The following is an 8,534-nucleotide window of genomic DNA, read 5'->3' as shown; positions in this document are numbered from 1 at the left end:
TGTTGGCCAAGCTGGTCTCAAACTCCTGACTTCAGGTGATCCACCCACCTCCACCTCCTAAAGTGCTGGGATTACAGATGTGAGCCACCGTGCCAGCCATCAGTTTGGGTACTTTTTTTTTTTGAGACAGAGTTTTGCTCTTGTTGCCTAGGCTGGAGTGCAATGGTGCAATCTCAGCTCACCACAACCTCTGCCTCCCAGGTTGAAGCAATTCTCCTGCCTCAGCCTCCCGAATAGCTGGGATTACAGGCATGTGCCACCATGCCTGGCTAATTTTGTATTTTTAATAGAGACAGGGTTTCACCGTGTTGGCCAGGCTGGTCTCGAACTCCTGACTTCAAGTGATCCACCACCTCAGCCTCCCAAAGTGCTAGGATTGCAGGTGTGAGCCACCACGACCGGCCAGTTTGAGTGCTTTCTATCAATCCACTTTTGTCTCCTGACTCTTCCTCCTCTTCATAGTATTGAGTCCATCTAGTGAGTTTTAAATTTTTGTTATTGTATTTTTGTTTTAAAATTTCCATTTGAGTCTAGGTGCAGTGGCTCATGCGTGTAATCCCAGCACTCGGAGGCCGAGGCGGTCAAAACACTTCAATTCAGGAGTTTGGGACCAGCCTGGGTGACATGGCAAGACCCTCTCTCTACAAAAAACACAAAACTTGTGCTCTTTTCGGTAGCACATGTACTAAAATTGGAACGATACAGTGAAGATTAGCATGGCCCCTGCGCAAAGATAACATGCAAATTCGTGATGCATCCCATATTCTTGCCACAGTCTGCTGCCTGTTACTTCGCTTTGCTTCCCTTCCCCGGATCCTGCCATAACGTCACAGGGCCCATGACGCCATACCCTTTCCATGTTCGTCTCCCATTGCACCACTGAGGTTGGAGACTGGAGAACAATCTGGCCATCCCCACTCAGGCGTGGCACCTTGCCACCTGCCCCCTCGTGCAACAATAAATAAATTTTAAAAAATAAAAAAATTAGTCAGGCATGGTGGTACACACTTTTAGTCCCAGCTACTAGGGAGGCTGAGGTGGGAGGATCACTTGAGTCCAGGAGGCAGAGGCTGCAGTGAGCTGAGACTGTGTCACTGCACACAGCCTGTGCAACAGAGTGAGACTCTGTCTTAAAAAAAGAGGGCTGGGCATATGTACCAGCTACTTAGGAGGCTGAGGCAGGAGAATCGCTTGAACCTGGGAGGGGGAGGTTGGAGTGAGCCAAGATCATGGCAGGGCACTCCAGCCTGGATGACAAGAGCCAAACTCCATCTCAAAACCTCAAAACAAAACAAAACGACAAAACAAGACCAGGTGCAGTGGCTGATGCCTGTAATCCTGGCACTTTGGGAGGCCAACGCGGGTAGATCACCTGAGGTCAGGGATTCAAGACCAGCCTGGGCAACATGATGAAACTCTGTCTCTACTAAAAATACAAAAATTAGGCTGGGCATGGTGGCCCACACCTCTAATCCAAGCACTTTGGGAGGCCAAGGCAGGTGGATCACGAGGTCAGGAGATTGAGACCATCCTGGCTAACACGGTGAAATATCATCTCTACTAAAAATACAAAAGTTAGCTGGTCAAGGTGGTGGGTGCCTATAGTCCCAGCTACTTGGGAGGCTGAGGCAGGAGAATCGATTGAACCTGGGAGGTGGAGGTTGCAGTGAGTGGAGATCGGTCACTGCACTCCAGCCTGGGAGACAAAGCAAAACTCTGTCTCCAAAAAAAAAAAAAAAAAAAAAATTAGCCAGGTGTGGTGGCAGGCACCTGTAATCCCAGGTACTTGGGAGGCCAAGGCACCAGAATCACTTGAACCAGGGAGGCAGAGGTTGCAGTGAGCTAAAATTGTGCCATTGCACTCCAGCCTGGGTGACAGAGAGAGACTCCATCTCAAAAAACAAACAACCAAAAAACAAAAACAAAAAAAAAAGCAAAAAAAAAAAAATCTAGTAAAAGGATACTAAGGAAATAGTAAGCAACTCTACCTATGTAAGTACAACCAGTTGGATGAAATGGACCAATTCCTTGAAAACTACAAACTACCAAAAAATACTCAATATGAAACATAATTTTTAAAATCTTGTAACAATGTTAAAAATTGAATTCATCATTTTTCACTTTATTTTATTTTGAGACTGCATCTCACTCTCTCACCCACTGGAGTGCAGTGACACAATCACGGTTCACTGCATCCTTGACTTCCTGGGCTCAGGTGTTCCTCCCACCTCGGCCTCCTGAGTAGCTAGGACTACAGGCACCTGCCACCACACCCGGCTAATTCTTTTATTTTTTGTAAAGACAGGGTTTTGCCAAGTTGTCCAGACTGGTCTCCAACTCCTGGAGCTCAAGCAATCCACCTGCCTTGGCCTCCCAAAGTGTTAAGATTACAGGCATGAGCCACTAGGCCCAGCAGAATTCTTTTTTTTTTTTTTTTTTGAGATGGTGTCTCAGTAGTCTGTCACCCAGGCTGAAGTGCAATGGCGCAACCTCAGCTCACAACAACCTTCACCTCCTGGGTTCAAACAATTCTCCTGCCTCAGCCTCCCAAGTAGCTGGGCCTACAGGTGCCCACCACCACACTGGGCTAATTTTTTGTATTTTGAGTAGAGACAGGGTTTCACCATGTTGGCCAGGCTGGTCTCAAACTCCAGACCTCAGGTGATCCACCCACCTCAACCTCCTAAATTGTTAGGATTACAGGCATGAGCCACCACGCCTGGCCTTGAATTCATAGTTTTAATAAAGCAATTTCTTCTCTTCATGGTCACATACGGCTAGTTTGGTGATTCCCTGGAAGGACCCATGTGACTCCAGATCAAGTTCTACTCTAGTGAAGATTTACTACAGTGGAGGATACAATACAACAGCAGGAAAAAGGACATTAATAGATGAAGGCTGGAAGGTCAAATGCACACTTTCTTATCCTCTCTCTGCAGGGACAGCACAGACATGTCTTTTCCAGGAGCAAACTGCAAGGACTTGTGTGAGATGTCCTTGCCCAAGAAATCCTATTTGAGTTCTGGAGTCAAAATTTGTGTGGTTACGCCAGGCACTGTGGCTCTCCCCTGTAATCCCAGCACTTTGGGAGGCTGAAATGGGAGGATTGCTTGAGTCCAGGAGTTTGAGACCAGCCTGAGCAACATGGTGAGACCTAGTTTTTATTAAAAAAAAAAGAAAGAAAGAAAGAAAGAAAGAAAGAAAGAAAGAAAGGAAAGAAAATAGAAAAATCAGGCTGGGCATGGTGGTTCATGCATGTAATCCCAGCACTCCGGGAGACCAAGGTGGGAGGATCACCTGAGGTCAGGAGTTCGAGACCAGCCTGGGCAACATGGTGAAACCCCATCTCTACTTAAAATACAATATTAGTCGGGCATGGTGGCAGGCGCCTGTAATCCCAGCTACTCTGGAGGCTGAGGCAGGAGAATCACATGAACCTGGGAGGCAAAGGTTGCAGTGAGCCTAGGTTGCACCACTGCACTCTAGCCTAGGTGACAAGAGTGAGACTCTGTCTGGAAAAATAAAAACAAATAAAAAAATAAAAAATCTGTGGGCCAGGCATGATGGTTCATGCCTGTAATCCTAGCACTTTGGGAGGCTGAGGAGGGTGGATCACCTGAGGTCAAGGGGGTAGAGAGCAGCCTGACCAACATGGTGAAGCCCCGTCTCTACTAAAAATTTAAAAATATTAGGTGGGTGTGGTGGCACAGGTCTGCAATCCCAGCTACTCAGGAGGCTGAGTGAGGAGGATCACTTGAAACCAGGAAGCGGAGGTTTCAGTGAGCTGAGATGACACCATTGCACTCCAGCCTGGGTGACAATCATGCCATGTGACCAAACACAGCCTAAACCACAGACATCATAAACCTTTTGTCATTTTTTTTTTTAGAAATGGGGTTTCACTATGTCCCCCAGGCTGGAGCACAGTGGCATTATCATAGCTTACCTTACCTTTTTTTCTTTTTTTTTTTTGAGACAGAGTCTCATTCTGTCACCCAGGCTGGAGTGCAGCGGTGTGATCTTGACTCACTGAGACCACTGTCTCCCGGATTCATGTGATCTTCCTGCCTAAGCCTCTCAAGTAGCTGAGAATACAGGCACTCGCCACCATGTCCAGCTAATTTTTTGTATTTTCAGTAGAGACAGGTTTTTGCCATGCTGGCCAGGCTGGTCTTGAACTCCTGACCTCAAGCAATTCTGCCCACCTCGGCCTCCCAAAATTCTGGGATTACAGGCATGAGACAGTGTGCCTGGCCAAGCATCATAAATCTTTATGTTTACTTTAAACCTGCTCACAGCCTGGTTCATCTGGGCTCACTGTTTTGGGCGGGGAGGATAACATCTGACCCAGTAGCTATGTGAATATCCCAGGAGTTGATTTTCAGTTTGACCAATAGCCATCACCTTGGCTACAGAGATAAGTGAGAAATGAGTGAAACAGACCCGCTCTGTTAACTCTTTCCTCCCACTTTTGAAAAAGGTATCTCTAGACCCAGATAGTTTCACTGGAGACGTCTGCTCACAGTTAAAGAAATATCAACACCAATTATACATAATCTCCAGAAAACAGAAGTAGGAGCACTTCTGGACTGATGAGGCCAGTACAGTTGACCCTTATAACTGCAGGCTTCCCATCCACGGATTCAGCCAACCACAGATGGAAAATATTCCAAAATATGGACTCCAGGCATGGTGGCTCATGCCTGTAATCCTGAGAATCGCTTGAACCCAGGAGGCAGAGGTTGCAGTGAGCTGAGATCATGCCACTGAACCACTGCACTCCAGCCTGGATGACTGAAACTCTATCTCAAAAAAAAAAAAAAAAGAAAGAAAGAAAAGAAAAAAATCACCCTGGGTGGGCATGGTGGCTCACACCTGTCATCTCAACATTGTGGGAGGCCGATGAGAAAGGACTGCTTGAGCCTAAGAGTTTGAGACCAGCCTGGGCAAACAGCAAGACCTTGTCTCTACTAAAAAATTAAAAAATTAGCTAGGCGTGGTGGTGCACCTGTACTGTAATCCCAGCTACTTGGGCGGCTGAGATGGGAGGATCGCACGAGCCCAGGAGTTCCAGGCTGCAGTGAGCTATGATTGCAACACTGTACTCCAGCCTGGGGAACACAGCAAGATCCTGTCTCAAAAACAAACAAAAAAACAAAAACAGAAAAAATTCAGCTCTGCCATTACCTCTTCAAAACTCTTCCTTAACTTGCCGTCTAGAGTTGAAGACCCCTCCGCTCAGCTCTGGTGAGAGGCTGACTGAATAAGAACATTTTGACCATCGTATTATAATAATTGCTTTATTTATTTATTTGTCTGTTTTGAGACAGGGTCTTGCTCTGTCCCCCCAGGCTGGAGTGCAGTGGCACAATCACGATTCATTGCAACCTCAACCTCCCAGGCTCAAGAAATTCTTCCACCTCAGCCTCCTCGGTAGCTGGGACTACAGGCATGCACCATCACACCCGGCTAATTTTATACATTTTTTATAAAGAGGGGTGTCAGCTGGGCATGGTGGCTTACGCTTGTAATCCCAGCACTTTGGGAGGCCGAGGCGGGTGGATCACCTAAGGTCAGGAGTTCCAGACCAGCCTGGCCAACATGGTGAAACCCCATTTCTACTAAAATTACAAAAATTAGCTGATTGTGGTGCCACATGCCTCTAATCCCAGCTACTCAGGAGGTTGTGGCAGGAAAATCGCTTGAATCCAGGAGGTGGAGGTTGCAGTGAGCCGAGATCGTGCCATTGCACTCCAGCCTGGGCAACAAGAGTGAAACTCCGTCTCAAAAATAATAATAATAATAATAAATCAAATCAAATAAAAGAGGGGCATCTCGTCATGTTGCCCAGGGCGGTCTTGTATTCCTGGGCTCAATCGATCCACCCGCCTCAGCCTCCCAAACTGCTGGGATTACAGGCATGAGAGCCACTGTGCCCAACCAGAGCTGGGCTACGTATCTCTATTAAGGTTTTCATCAGGGCCAACTGGACACTGGCTCCTGCTCCACCAGTCCTATTTGGTCGCAGAATGAATGGCCGCAATAAAGATTCTCCCCTGAGCCCCCTACCCCCAGATCTTCCTGCAAGGTTGGCAGAGCTGGATGCTCTGAAAGCTAAGGGCATGTGGGCCAACCAGCGCCTGGCCAGAGAAGGGGAGGAAAACATGTGAAGGCTCACAGGTCTGGAGTCTAACGCCTCACTGAACACAGAACAGCCACCCCCGTGTGCAGCTGCAGGGCGAGGAAGGTCAGCTCTTGGCCCCTTCTCAACCCTCCTACCAAACACCAAGCAGGTTTCTGAGAATAGCAAAAGGCCAGCAGACCCATCTTCAGGGCCTCTGTGATCAGAAACACACAAACACCTTTTTCTTTTTTGCTTTTCTTTTCCTTTTTCCTTTTTTTTTTTTTTTTTTGAGACTGAGTCTTGCTCTGTCGCCCAGGTTGGAGCGCAGTGGTGTGATCTCTGCTCACTGCAACCTCTGCCTCCTGGGTTCCAGTGATTCTCCTGCCTCAGCCTCCTGGGTAGCTGGGATTACAGACACCCATTATCATGCCCAGCTAATTCTTGTATTTTTGGTAGAGACTGGGTTTTGCCATGTTGGCCAGGTTGGTCTCGAACTTTTCACCTCAAGTGATCTGCCTGCCTCGGCCGGAATTTTTACCATTACCTTAAGAGATGTCCCATTTCTTAAGAACTTGGAGGCATTTCTTGATGGAGAAAGGATTCCGGTGGCAGACACAGTGGTCCTCTGCATGAAATCTCCTTGGGATGTGCCAGTTGTGGTGAGTTTGCTGTGGGGGAAATGTTTGAGACCACTGTTAGCAAGGACTTGAGAAGTGCACAAGGCATTGTGCACCAAAAGTGGGAGGAAGGGCTTGAGGTCTCCTTGAGTCCTCACGTGGATGGGTGGGCCCATGGCAGAGAACCACTAGTAGATGAATGTTTGTAAGATCTCATATTGGGGGTTTTCCTGTCCTGGAGGCCAACACCTCCATTTCTCTTTCTCTCTCTCATTTCTCTTTCTTTCTTTCTGTCTCTCTTTGCATTTCTTCCAAATTCCCAGGTGGTCCTGATGCAACTGGACTCAGGACCACAAACAGGGAACCTCTGCTCTCAAGGGTGGCAGAGAAGTAGATGCAAGTAGCTTCAATTCCTGAATCACCACACATGAAAGGCCAGCCAGCAAATACCAACCCACGGCTCTGAGTGAGAGATCAGCCAGAGTGTGTTTAACCTCTGAGATTTGGGAATTAACTATCATAGAGGCTCAAATTACCTAACTAAGGCAGAAGAAATGATAGTTGTCTCAGTGAAGAAGAGGAAGACCTCACTGAGGTCTCTGATTATTATTCCTTGGCTTAAAATACAAGACTCTTTAGACCCTAACCTTCTCCCCTAAGTCTCCCACCAGCCTCACACACTCTCTAGATTCTAGGTCAACAAGGCTGCAGCAGGAACACTGAGAAAACGGAGCAGAAGTGAAGTCTCCTTAGTTGGCCAAAAGACAGCCGTCTGAAAGCTGGGTATGAAATAGGAATATTGCAGACCCAATAATTTATGTATTAAATTTTGAGATAATTGTAGATTTGTATGCAGTTATAGAGAATAAATCAGAGATTCCATATAGATGGGGTTTCACCATGTTGGCTAGGCTGATCTCGAACTCCTGACCTTGTGATCCACCTGCCTTGGCCTCCCAAAGTGCTGGGATTACAGGCGTGAGCCACTGCACCTGGCCTCTCCTTATTTTTAATACATGATTCAGGATTGCATTTTCCACATAGAGTTCTCCAAACATTCCAGTTCCTATTCTCTCAATCTCTTTTTTGGGGGAAACAGGGTCTCACTCTGTTGCCCAGGCTGAAGTACAGTGGCACGATCTCAGCCTCCTGAGTAGCTGGGACGACAAGCACATGCCACCACGCCCAGCTAAATTTTTTGTATTTTTAGTAGAGATGAGGTTTTGCTATGTTAGCCAGGCTGGTCTTGAACTCCTGGCCTCAAGAGACATGCCTTCCTCAGCTTCCCAAAATGTGGATTACAGGCATGAGCCACTGCACCCGGCCCCAGTTCTTACTATTGGTCTCCTGATAGATGGGGTGATGTGTGGCAGCCCCTTGTCCATGAGCTAGGAAACCAATTAAACCAAATCTCACTAATTCTATATGCACCAACTCACAGCAGATTCACAAGCAATCTGTGAGGTAGGTGAGGTCATTTTTGTTTCCCTAGATCAAAGGTAACATAGCTGATGGCAAAGATAAGATTGGGACCCATATCCTCTGACTCTTCATATCACATGTTAAAATAAGTTGTCTATAGAATAAAGGGGTAGAAGGAAGAAATGAGAGGCAGGCACAGTGGCTCATGCCTGTAATCCCAGCGCTTTTGGAGGATGAGGCAGGAGAGTTGCTTGAGGCCAGGAATTTGAGATGAACCTGAGCAACACAGCAACACCCCATCCCTATAAACAACAACAACAACAACAACAAAATGCAAAATTAGCTAGGCATAGTGGTGTACATAGTGTACA

The 8,534-nt window shown here is 47.1% G+C and overlaps 1 non-coding gene across 1 annotated transcript; it reads left to right on the top strand.

The window, feature by feature from the left end:
• Positions 1–661: 661 nt before the first annotated feature.
• On the top strand, positions 662–768 carry LOC115932788 (U6 spliceosomal RNA). The gene has a single exon (XR_004068943.1). It is a non-coding gene; the product is annotated as a U6 spliceosomal RNA (small nuclear RNA).
• Positions 769–8,534: the final 7,766 nt, after the last annotated feature.

Source organism: Gorilla gorilla, chromosome 4, assembly GCF_029281585.2.
Source record: "Gorilla gorilla gorilla isolate KB3781 chromosome 4, NHGRI_mGorGor1-v2.1_pri, whole genome shotgun sequence".
In the NCBI taxonomy this organism is placed as follows: Eukaryota; Metazoa; Chordata; class Mammalia; order Primates; family Hominidae; genus Gorilla; species Gorilla gorilla.
This window is presented reverse-complemented; position numbering and strand designations above follow the sequence as displayed.